Raw genomic sequence first — 12,454 nt, 5'->3', positions numbered from 1 at the left:
TGTTTTCCAGACACATTCCTGCATTTCGACGTCGGGTCATTTTTCATCCAGAGAAAAACAGGCACGTGGGTGTTTCACCACAGTACAGGACGTGCTGCACCAGGGTCACCAATGGCCAGCTGGGCTTTAGGAGAGAGTCTGGGGCTGGCCCAGCCTGAGGTGGGGAAGGTCTCTGATCTTCCAAGCCTGAGAGCCGGCTCGAACCTCAGCACTTGGCTTGCACTCCCTGAGATGGGACACGGCTCACGCGCAACGTTCCCTCTAATTTTTGACAGGCCGTGTGCGAAAAAATTTCTTCTGTGCAAATTGTTGTGCTTCTGTGCGCGTGGTGTTTTGCGTGTGCGCAGGGTTTAGGATCTGTGTGCACATGCACACGCGCACAGCTTAGAGGGAACAGTGCTCACACGGCCCCTGGAGAAGCCAGGGAGGGTGAGTTTTCATTTCCAATAGCCCCCAGCTAGTGGACTGAGCACAGGACTGGGAGCCAGAAGACTCAGTCTCTCTTCCTAAAACTGACTCGCTGTGCAATTCTGGGAAAGCCGTTTAGGCCAAATTCTCCAGAGCGTCCATTAATTCAGGGGACCCAGGTTTGGCACCTGCCCCCTTGGCTCTAGCTGCAGCCTGCTGGAAGTTGTTGCACGGAAATACAAAAGAGGTCTGGTGCTGCACAGACACCTAACAGGAAAAATCACACAAGGCTGCAACATCCAACAGAGAGCTTGGCAGCTGCTGTGGAAAGCCTGAGCCAAGCCATACAAGATGTCTCAGGATTGTAGGCCACCTGCAGCAGCGTGTGAGAGGAACTGCCAAGCCCTGGGCTCCAGCTAGCACAAAGCAGATAGGGGGCTGGATCTCATGATTCCTGCTTGGCAGCCATGGAGTGTCCGGCCAGGAGTCTGGTTTGTATCTTATCCAGAGAATCGAGAGGCGGTGCTGAGCCCTCCAGCCCATTGCCTGGAGCCAGAGCAGGATTGTGCCCTATGCCACATTCTCTAGTGCTTTGTCCAGCCCAGTTTTAAATGTTCCCAGCAGTGGGGCTCCCACCCCTTGCCTTGGGCGGCTGCTCCACTCCCCACCAGGTGTCCCCTAGTAGTCAGCCTCAGCGTTCTCTCTCTCCGTGTCCCCCCTTCGCTCCTCCTCGGGCCACACTCCAAGATTCTCAGAGCCAGCCAGCTAGGGACAAACCAGCCAACACTGCTTTGCAGGCAAGCACACAGACCCTGTGGAGGCACGCAAGAGCAGAAGAGCTCTCCCCTGCCTGTGCAGGGCCAGGCACAGCTGATCTGATACCAGTCAGCTCTGTGTTCTTGGGGAACAAGGGTGCAGTATCCAGCCTGTCTGACTCATGAAAGACACCCCACCCCCTCAGCCTCTGCCTAAACAAAAACCAATCCGAGAAAAGGCTTGCAGAGAGCCAGGGGAGACACACCTAGACCCCTCCTGACAAGGGTGACAAGATTAAGGCAACTCCTCTAGCCTCATCTGCATGGAAGATGGGACAGGGAGGCATCTGCATTAGCATACAGAATGGAGAACAGAGAACCGCACTGAACTCTGGGACCAGAAAAGCAGGGAAGCACTGCATCATGGAGGATCTCTGCTCCAGATGTTAATGAACCTACGCCTGCACACACCCAGCTCAGCAGTTATCAGACCAATTCTAGTAAGGAATCCTTGATTGACATCCAAAATACTGAAGCAGCCTAACTGCATTGTGAGCTCCCCAGAAGGAACATCATCCATAGCCAAGAGTGATCAGCTCCTACTGACTAGCCTAAAGAAAACCCTTGAGTCATCAGTTTACCCATAAACAAATCTAGTGTTCTCCCTTGAACCACTGTATTTCCCCTATAAAAAACCCTACTCACCCTCCAGTCAGTGTTCTGATGCTTGGATCCAAACTCTGCATCAGTTGCACTGGTCTCCATCTTCTCCTGACTGACCGTGCTGTGGGCTCTGCCTGTCTCCTGCCCTCAGGACCCTGAGCTACCCCATCCCCTGGGAACCCCGACCAGTTCAAGCTTCATGGAGCTGTGGAGATCCCTCCCTCCCTCTCTCTGTTTTCTTTTCTACCTCAGGTATTAACCTTTAATAATGTAACTGTTATGTTGGTTTAGGCTCTCCTTGGGTAGTTATCACTATTATTCAATAAATAACTTTTGTGGTTAAGCTGGTTGCTTCTCTCCCTCTCTCTCAACTTTACTCTTTTGTGTTTTTAGCTTCCCCCATTTACTCTGCAGGAACGCTTCTTTTACCGAAGCTAAAGATCCCTGTAGAGCCCAAAATCCTGTGGGGTTTGCTCATCCAGTGGGTTACTACCCGTACAATTGTGACGTGGAAGTGGGATAGGGACGTGCTGAACCTGGGACATACGAGGGTGGCAGCCTGGAAGTGCTCTTCGACCCCGCCTGCTCAGGCTTGCTCTGTTCCGGTGCGGTACCTTTGGCACTTACGGGTGGCAGCTTGAACGTGCTGCTTGGCCCAGCCCATTGGGTCCAGGGCGACCAAGGGGGTCAGCTGGAGAGAGCTGATTGACCCAGTCCGCTCAGGCTTGCTCTGTTAGTGTGTGTGTGTGTTCATCTGATTCTGGGGCTGACGGAACCCACCCTAGGGAACCTAGGTCCTGCAGGACAGCTCCATGGGGAGGGGACTTGCAGAAGGGACAAATAGAGCTCCATATGAGAACCCAAGTGACAGAAGCAGTACATCGATAGACTTACAGAACCCCCCTCCCCGCTCCCAAAGTGAAACCCTAATAAATGAGCATACCCCAAAGTAACAGGTACATAAGGTAACACAGCGTGGCCCATAGCTGGCCCTGCCCTGACACAGTGGGTGGTGGGTGGGATGCTGTGGGAGGCCATGTGGGCTAAGCAGGGTAGCGGAGAGGGTATCTGATTAGGGCCAGGATTCCTGTTCAAGGCCCTCTCAGAAAAGAGAGCTTTGAACAAAACTTGGAGGAGGCGAGAATGGGGGCCGACCAAGCCTGGCAGGGGTTCCCAGTGCTGGAGCTGGGTGGAAGAAGGGCATGCCGTCAATGGGGAGACCTGTAGGAGATGGGACATCACGATGTGTATATGTCAGTCCTGTGGACTCCAGGACACAGAAAGCTTCCATATTAATTCCAGCACCCAGCTGTATGAGAATGGGCCATTTTACAACTCACCCTTCACAGACACTAGCATGGGGATTGAGTACGATCCTGTTCCAGGTCTAGGGACCCAGTGGCCAGGACCATCTGCATGGGAGTAGGTTACAATCTAGGAGAGCAGCCCCAGGGGGACTGAACCCCCACAGTCTGTCCCATGGAGGTGGGCTGCAACCCCAGGCCTCTGGTCTATAAAACTATGATGGGTGTGGAGAAAGTAAATAAGTTATTTACTCCTTCTAATAACACAAGAACCAGGGGTCACCCAATGAAATTAATAGGCAGCAGGTTTAAAACAAACAAAGGAAGTGTTTCTTCACTCAACGCACAGTCAACCTGTAGAACTGTCTGTCAGAGGAGGTTGTGAAGGTCAAGACGAAAACAGGGTTCAAAAAACAACTAGATAAGTTCATGGAGGATAGGTCCATCAATGGTTATTAGCCAGGATGGACAGGGATGATGTCCCTAACCTCTGTCTGCCAGAAGCTGAGAATGAGTGACAGGGGATGGATCACTTGATGATTCCCTGTTCTGTTCATTCCTCTGGGGCACCTGGCACTGGTCACTGTGAGAAGGCAGGATACTGGGCTGGATGGACCTTTGGTCTGACCCAGTCTGGCCATTCTTATATTCTGATGCTGAGTTTCCTGCACTCACGCTGGGTGTGAGTGTCTCACTTCCTGATCTGGTTTATTCAGGAAAACTCCAAGATGCTAGCTGGCCTCCTGCCCTCATTTCAGACTCGGTCTCTAAGAGGTTCTTGAGGGGAAGATTCCAATGGAATCCGTTTCACAGCTGTGACTGACAGCACTTAAAATTGTATTTGCACATACAGGATAAAGCTGCAGATGCTGCTTGCAATCTCACCCCCCGAGCTCCTACAAAAGAGGGTCACCCTTCCTGAGCTTCCCAAGAATGAATGTAGCAACCTCAGCACTTCAGTGCTAGCTTGCTGCTTCTGAGCTCAAGCTGAATAGGTGAAGAATTCATTATACCCTTGGTTCATTTGTGCCTCCAATTATCTCCTTGGGACAATAGGAAGGGAGTGCAGCTGAAGGTTCCATTCATAACAGCACAAGCGGAGGAGGAAATTCTGTTCATAACTTTGCAGTGAGCCTGTTTGCTAAAGTGCAGTGACCTGAGTCCAGAAAAAGCCACTTTTCCAGCCGTGTGAGAAGAATGTAAAGGGATCAGCAGGGCAGCAAGCAGCACAAATCTCCAAAAAGAACAGGAAGATCAGAGAACAAAATTAGAACTCCCTCCTGGACAAAAGTAGAGTACAGGGAGCCAGAGGGAATTCTACTGCACAGCAAAAAATGCCCTTTCACAGGAATGGAGCCACAGTGGGCAGACCTGGAGCCAAAGCCCCCCTGTATTATGGGGGTGCTTGAGATTTTTGTTCAGACTCTCACAGAGGTAGGACCCAAGTTCAACGTTTGCCAGCGAGCAGCGGCCTTCACACAGAGGTCTCTGGCTGCCTGCACACTTCCCTGGCGCATAGAGAAAGAAAAGAGCACCACAAAATGTTCCATGGCCGGAGTGAAACTCGGACAGATTCACATTTCATTCCAAACTCAGTATTCTACCCTGCCCAGCGAACGGCACCTAGATAAACTCCTCCAGCCAACCTGGGCAGGGGATGGCTGGCCACCGGCACAGGGCACCCCAGACAGACCTGTTCTCTGATCCAGAGCGCCTCCATCTCCAACCCCACTCCTTCTGCTGCTGGCCACTACCCTGACTGGCTGCTCCTACACCTGGGCCTGCCAGTAACCCAGCTTGTCTCTGGTGCCAGCAGGCAGGCTCGGCCCGCAGGGAGTGGAAGATGTTCTTTAAGGACTTGCTGACACTGGGTTTTTAGCCGCCGCTGTAGTTTCAAGCGGCGGGGGAAGCTGCACTAGTGCAAATCATCTCTGTCAGTGCAAATTGTGTTTCCACTAGGGGGTCTGCGCCAGTGTCTAGAAACCCAATGCAGACAGAAACCCTTAAGGAAGCCAGGAGAGCCACAGACCAGCCAGGATTCTTTCGGGATCCCAGACACCCTGCATCAGCCCACCCCAAGCCCAGAGTGGCCTTGTGTTTTGACCCCTACCCACCCCATGCTGCCAGTTTGCCCTGAGTCTCACTTGGGGTTTGGGGATTGTTTGTGCTTGAAGCTCAAAGCAAAACTCAAGATGGGGAGCATGAGCCCAAAGTTGACAGAGAGTGCAGGAAGTGTTTGCGGGACCCCAGGAAGGACGGAGTTGGGTGGTTTGCACGGCTCCAATGGAGACACTGGCCATCCGGTGCAGGAAAGTCACATTGCCCATTGATACTGGTCACGGGGGACATGAGTCTCCCAATGCTGGCCTTGAAGGGCGTCACTCTCCATCCCCTGGCTGTGTGAAAACAGGAAGTAATGAGCAGAAGCAGAGAGGAGATCGCACCTCTACGTATGGCATTGGTGAGACCGATACTGTGCTCCTGCAGCCAGGGCTCCCCATTTTAAAAAGGGCATTGAAACATTAGAGTGGGTGTAAAACAGATGATGCCACAAAAAAAGATTTGAGACTGGAGAAAATTCTGCACAGTGAGGGCCTTAGAGAGCTCGATGTGCTCAGCTTTGCACAGAGACGACGGAGAGGCGGCTTGATTCCTGTGTCTAAGGACCTTCGGGGGCGGGGGGGATACCAGGTCTTGCAGAGTTCTTTAACTTAGCAGAGAAAGACAGAACAGCTTCCTGTTCCCACCACAGGTCGTGAACAGTCAGAGACGCCAGATGTGCACCTCAACCTATTAGGAGGCACCGGTGACAATAGTTCTGGTCAGTGGAGATCGAGCAAAGGGAACGCCCTTTCCCACATTGGCCTTCCACCCGGAACCTTCTGCCAGGATCGGCAGAGGAAGACAGGCCAGTTTGTCCAAGGGATGACGTATGCTAGACAGACTTCAACACATTTGAAGAGGACGAAGGCCCCGCCTGGCACATTGGACTACACGTTCACAGGCAGCCAGATGGGCTAGCAACCTCAGACATACTCAGGTTGTGGCTGAGGGTTGGGACTGCAGCTTCAGCTATACGCAGCGAATCTCCTGGAATCAGTCGGTCGGCAGAAATGCTCTCAAACTCGAAGAGTCTATCAGGGCCCCAGTGAGCTCGATTCTTCAAGTTGGAAACAGTGTCGACGTCCCGCCTTTCAGGATGGGACTCGTATGATCGAGTAGATGTAGTGTGAACTAGACATGATAGAGAATGTCCTCTCTGGACTTGCCCCTCAGTAACCAGTCATCCAGATACGGGAAGATATTAATTCCCCTCTTCCTGAAGTAAGCTGTCATCACGACCATGCTTTTGGTAAAGACCCAGGTGTGGAGAGTCCAGGACTGAGGCAAAACAGGCCTGATGCTGCCTGGCATGCCGTTGGCGTGGAGACAATTGGTGCTGGTACCGGCCTCAGTGGACTCCCATAGCTGGAACCAGAGCCAATGGTATGGGCCCTCGCTGTTCTTGGCGCAGCACTGGGGAGCGGACGGATGGACCTGCTCCATCCCCTGTGCCAGAGGGAGCATAGTACTGGTCAGCTCGCCTCTTACAGGAAGGGGAGGAGTCTCCCCAAGCCCTGGAAGGGGCCCGGTTTATTTTATGGGATCCTGTCCTGGCCACACCAGAGGACGATGAACGACTCTTTTTCCTCCTGAGGGAAACGCCAGAGCCTGAACGCAGAGCAGGTCCGGAGGCGACGGCTGATCAGACCAGGGCCTTGGTGCCAACGCGGGTCTCCTGGCTTGCTCCGGCAGGTGCTGCTTCAACCGCATGTCTCTCGCCCCCGGGTTCCTTGGGGAGCGACGGGCAAACGGAGCACCGCTCTTGACCGTGTCCTTCGCCAAGACACAACAAGCACCTCATGTGGGGGTCGCTCTTGCGGATGGCCCCCTTTATGACAATGCTTGGACCCTGGAGAGGGCATCACATGGGCAGCCAACAACTCTAACACTAACCTAGAGCTTAACTAAACCTAAGGTACTGCTCCTAAGGTACTCATGGCGATCGGGGAAGGTCCCGGACGACTGGAAAAAGGCTAATGTAGTGCCCATCTTTAAAAAAGGGAAGAAGGAGGATCCTGGGAACTACAGACCAGTCAGCCTCACCTCAGTCCCTGGAAAAATCATGGAGCAGTTCCTCAAGGAATCAATTCTGAAGCACTTAGAGGAGAGGAAAGTGATCAGGAACAGTCAGCATGGATTCACCAAGGGCAAGTCATGCCTGACTAATCTAATTGCCTTCTATGACGAGATAACTGGTTCTGTGGATGAAAGGAAAGCAGTGGACGTGTTGTTCCTTGACTTTAGCGAAGCTTTTGACAAGGTCTCCCACAGTATTCTTGCCAGCAAGTTAAAGAAGTATGGGCTGGATGAATGCACTATAAAGTGGGTAGAAAGTTGGCTAGATTGTCGGGCTCAACGGGTAGTGATCAATGGCTCCATGTCTAGTTGGCAGCCGGTATCAAGCGGAGTGCCCCAAGGGTCGGTCCTGGGGCCGGTTTTGTTCAATATCTTCATAAATGATCTGGAGGATGGTGTGGATTGCACCCTCAGCAAGTTTGCAGATGACACTAAACTGGGAGGAGTGGTAGATACGCTGGAGGGTAGGGATAGGATACAGAGGGCCCTAGACAAATTGGAGGATTGGGCCAAGAGAAATCTGATGAGGTTCAACAAGGATACGTGCAGGGTCCTGCACTTAGGACAGAAGAACCCAATGCACCGCTACAGACTGGGGACCGAATGGCTAGGCAGCAGTTCTGCGGAAAAGGACTTAGGGGTGACAGTGGACGAGAAGCTGGATATGAGTCAACAGCGTGCCCTTGTTGCCAAGAAGACCAATGGCATTTTGGGCTGTATAAGTAGTCCTCCAGCTCTGGTGCATAGGACATGCACCCCCCCACATAGAATACACAGCTGCATCTACTTGAAGAAGAAAAAGTAAGTTTCCAGCCCTTGTGGTGGTGAAGAAAAGCTGGTAAGCGACGCCCAGCAGGGACCCACATGGATTATTTTTTAAGCAGTCTTGTGATTTCGGGGGCCTGACTTGTGATTTTTAGTGCTTGGGGCTGGCCGTACTGTTCTGGATTATCTTTACACCTCTCAACCTCTTTTAACCTCAACCACGACTCTGCTCTTGGCCCCACAGAGAACCCCTTTTACTGGAGGATCTCGGAGTGTGTTGCCCCCGCTCCCCCTCACAGCGCCCTACTGAGCAGGCAAAGTGTTTCGGCCCAGTCAGTGACAGAGCTGGGAGACCTGACCCCCAGGGCCCTGCTCTAACTTGTAGACACTGTTCCTGCACCAGGGAGTAGTTCAGGGGAAGCAGGAATGGGCATCTCCCAGCAGCAAGTACTTTGACTGGGGTGGCCCAAGTGGTTTCCTCCAGCTGCCTGCTACCCATCTCCCCACCAGGGTAAGGGATCCATCAACCCCAGCGCTATCCCGTGGGGTGGAGCAGCTTGTCCCTCTCTCCCTTCTCAAGGTCCCTGTTAATGAGCCCCCAGCTCTGTTTCTCTCACTCCATTTCCAGGGCTGGTTATTAGCTCTGTTCCCTTCCGAGTGGCTCTAATCAGTTAGTTCTGCTTAGGAGGTGTTACTAACCCTCAATGGGGAGGCAATCAGGCAAAAGCAGTTCCAAAATGTTTAGGCTTTTGGGGGGCACATCTCTTATTCTTGGCAGATGAAATGGCCACCCCAAGCCCCTTGGAACAAGGCCTGCCTTGTTATTCTCTGAGGCCCTTTTTCATCTGTGGAGAAGGCAGGCCTGGGGACTCAGGCTCCATTGTAGTGGAGCAGCAGGTAGCCGTGGCAGGCAAAGTCCTTGGTCCGTCCGGCTCCGGAGCCCCTTTGTGCTGACAGCTCACTGCGGGTTTGCTTGCAGCTCTGAAAGGTCATCCCCCGCCGAGGCTCCATACCTGAGCTTTTGTCGCCCGGTGCCAAGGAATCCGCAAAATTAAATTTATTTTCAGATTACAGCTGGAAGCTCTTTGTGCCGAGGAATCTTTAACTGTTGAGATTCCAGCACGCAATGCGGCGGGATGCCTTTTTTACACAAACGAAGAGCTGCAGTCTCTCCCTCCCGCCCCCCCGCCACCCCCAGCCCCTCCTCTCAGCCTTTAAAGGCTTTGTGGGAACTTGCACTGAGAGCCCTTCTCTCAATCAAAAGCTAACAAGTAGGGAGACAATTTGTTCCCCCTCTTTGGAAGCTCACAAATCAATATCAGTTTCAGATCCCATTTCCTGACTCACAAGAATAACCTGCACGTGGGGTATTTTTTCTCTTCAAACCCACTTCTAACGAGCCCCAATGATTATTCATTAATTTAGGAAGCGGAGCCCAGTACAAGCCATTTCAAAGCCCAGCTACGATAAGAGGGCTCCAGCCAAACCACTTCTTACCAAACGTCTTTTTTATTAATTATTAAATATATGAAATTCTGAAAGGTGAATTATAAATGACAGGGGGAAATCCTGAAGATTTGACTCAGTGATGAATCCCAGGGGAGTTTGCCTGAAATAAAGTTGGAGTTTTAGAATGTCCCTCTTGACTGAAGGACTAAAGGCCTGGCCCAAAGCCCTGTGCAGAACAATGAAAAGACTCTGTTGAATCTTGTGGCATTGAGTCAGGCCCCCAAGATCTCGGTGGGACTTGCAAGTGCCCGACAGGGCCCTCTGGGAATAGAGGCTTCAGGGTTAGTACTCAGTCACTTCTTTTAAAGTGGATGACAAGGTAATAAAGAAAAACTATTGTGAAAAGAGCCAAAATGCAGACATATGACTGGAGAACTGTCGGTCCCAGCACTTGTAAGCTGGGGAGGGGGACTGTGCCTGCATACAGGTCTGCTGGCCAGAACGGACTAGATTACAATAATCCGTTACTGCTGAGATTTCTTAAACACCCAAATAGTATAGCAGTATAATAGTAATGGCATCATCGAGCAGAACAAACCACAAAGTAGATAGGCTGAGTCTTTTTCTCTCTGCCAGTCCCCCTTTGCCATTGACTGTTAGGGAGTTCTGGTGAAAAACCAATATTATGAGCTGCCCTCGTTACAAAATATAAGGAAGAGACTCTACAGCAATGCGAGCAATTCAATTGCTAAGCTCTCGCCCTAATCGAAGTACGTATCCTGTATCTGCAATGTCCCACTTGCCATCAGCGGGGTCTAACACAAGGCTAGCGCTTTGCAGGAAGCGCTGGGAGTGTTAGTGAATGGACCTGCCTACACAGCTGAAGGCATGAGAGGCGTAATCAAATAAGGGAAGCAGCATGGTGCTAACTTGAAGCGATCTCTCAGCATGAGAGAGCGGGGAGGCCGTGCAGAGGTTACAGGTACTTTTCATCCAGCCAGGCAGGAGAGCTCCAACTTCCTGCTGCTAGAAATTTGTCTGCAAATTTTTCTCATTGAAAAGACTGACGGGGCCCGGGAGGCGTCGGTTGATATGATAACTTGATTAAGGACAGGGGCAGATGACATGGAGTTGCAGAGCCAGCTCAAAGGAAGCTGTGCTCCCAGCCCTTAACCTCTCCTCAGGAGCCTACAAATTATATCTGCTAATGTACAGCCCCTGGTATCGTTCAAACAAGTTGTCTGGTTAAGTGAATGTCAATCATTCACAGAGGGCCTTTGTTACATTCTTGCCACATATAATTTCTCCTTGCAATAAAGCTTTAACCCAGTGAATCCTGGGGAATGAAAGTAAAGAGCCGTATTTTCCTCTGTTCTAACACTCAGATCTGTCTGAATGGGGACAGAGTAGAAATACGTCCGCAAAGGGCTTTTGGAGACCAGGAAGAATGATGGTTTTCTACATAGCCCCTTGGAGCAGAACGATCTGATGCCATAATGCACAAGACACCACACTAGGGAAGTACCAATACCCCCAGAGAGAAACGACCCCAAGAGGGGGCGATTTGAAAAAGCCTGGTTTGGTTGGGTTTTGTGGTACCAACCAAAAGCAGGGGTGGGTCCAGATCTCGACCCTTGGAAGTTGGAGCTTTTGGAAAATTGACTGCCGTTTTGACCCACCTCGATTTGAACTAAATGTAGCAACCTGCTCAAATCTCATACAGAAGGAGAGGCAGATCTCACACCTAAACACCACTTTCAATGGTAAAGCCACCAGGTGTTTGACTGTCTCCGGTGAAAGAAATCCTCGTACCATGCGGCCTGGCTCATTTCTTGCTCATGTCCTCCAGCTGCCAGCCCACTGGCTCAGCTCCTGGGCATTACACTGCCATTCGGAGACCAGGCTCTCAACCCCACACGCCCACGCCAGCTTATGCTGACCAGAGAGAAGGTGGCTCTGTCTTCCTGACTTAATGATTGGAGCAGTGACGGCTGCCATCGCTCATGGGGACACGGCGCAGGGAAGGGGCTGGGGCAGGAATGGAGGGGAGGGAGCCCCCAAACTGCTTAACGTCCCCCCTCTTTCTGTTAGGGGGAGCGTAACAGGTCACAGCTCCCCGAGCAGCCCTCATGGCCACAGCCCTCGGGTCACCCTGCAGGCACCTGCCCTCAATCCCTCTCCTCAGGACCCTTCAGTAAACGCCCCACAGGCTTGTCCCTGGCTGAGGATCACAGACCCCTTCAAGTAGGGTCCTGTCAGTCCCTGTATGCCCTGCTCTTCATCAGGCCCCTCCCAGGCCCTCCAGCCGGCAGCCTTGCCCAGCTGTGGCAGGCGGCTCCCAGCCCTACCTGGCTGGCCCATTGCTCCCCTGGTGCCTCAGAGTCACCTCGGCAGCTGCCCTGCTCTCCCCTGCTGACACATCTCTCGCTCTCTTCCCCCAGGCCTCTCCCTTCTCCGTCCCACAGGACCCATTTCCCCACCCTGGGGAGGCAAGTAAAGTGTGTCCCAGGTGGGGCTGAGCCCCGTCTCCCCTTAAATTTGTTAGCCTTAAAGCAGTGGCTCTCAAACTTTTTTTACTGGTGACCCCTTTCACACAGCAAGCCTCTGAGTGCGACCCCACCCCGCTTATAAATTAAAAACACTTTTTTATATATTTAACACCATTATAAATGCTGGATGCAAAGCGGGGTTTGGGGTGGAGGTTGACAGCTCATGACTCCCCATGTAATAACCTCGCGACCCCCTGAGGGGTCCCAAACCCCAGTTTGAGAAGCCCTGCCTTAAAGGGCCAGCCACCCCGTAACAAGCGGCCATCACTCATAACCCAACCGTGGAAAATACAGCACCTGGGAAGGGAGGCTGAAAAACACCCGCGTTGGTTACACCAAGAGGTATCCGGCCCCCCGCAGAAATCCCCAAACCACAGCCAGG

General features: G+C 52.2%; 1 protein-coding gene across 1 annotated transcript in view; it reads right to left on the bottom strand.

Annotated features, from left to right (window-relative positions):
• LOC311525766 (uncharacterized protein) overlaps positions 1-12,454 on the bottom strand; it is a gene marked incomplete at its 5' end in the record, with an annotated part of 88,053 nt that overhangs the window by 3,603 nt on the left and 71,996 nt on the right. The gene's annotated exons all lie outside the window — the stretch shown is intronic.

The sequence above is a fragment of the Lepidochelys olivacea genome (genome assembly GCF_965140295.1).
Source record: "Lepidochelys olivacea isolate rLepOli2 genome assembly, chromosome: 9".
NCBI lineage: Eukaryota > Metazoa > Chordata > Testudines > Cheloniidae > Lepidochelys > Lepidochelys olivacea.
The sequence above is the reverse complement of the archived record's forward strand: the minus strand, read 5'-3'. Positions and strand labels throughout refer to the sequence as shown.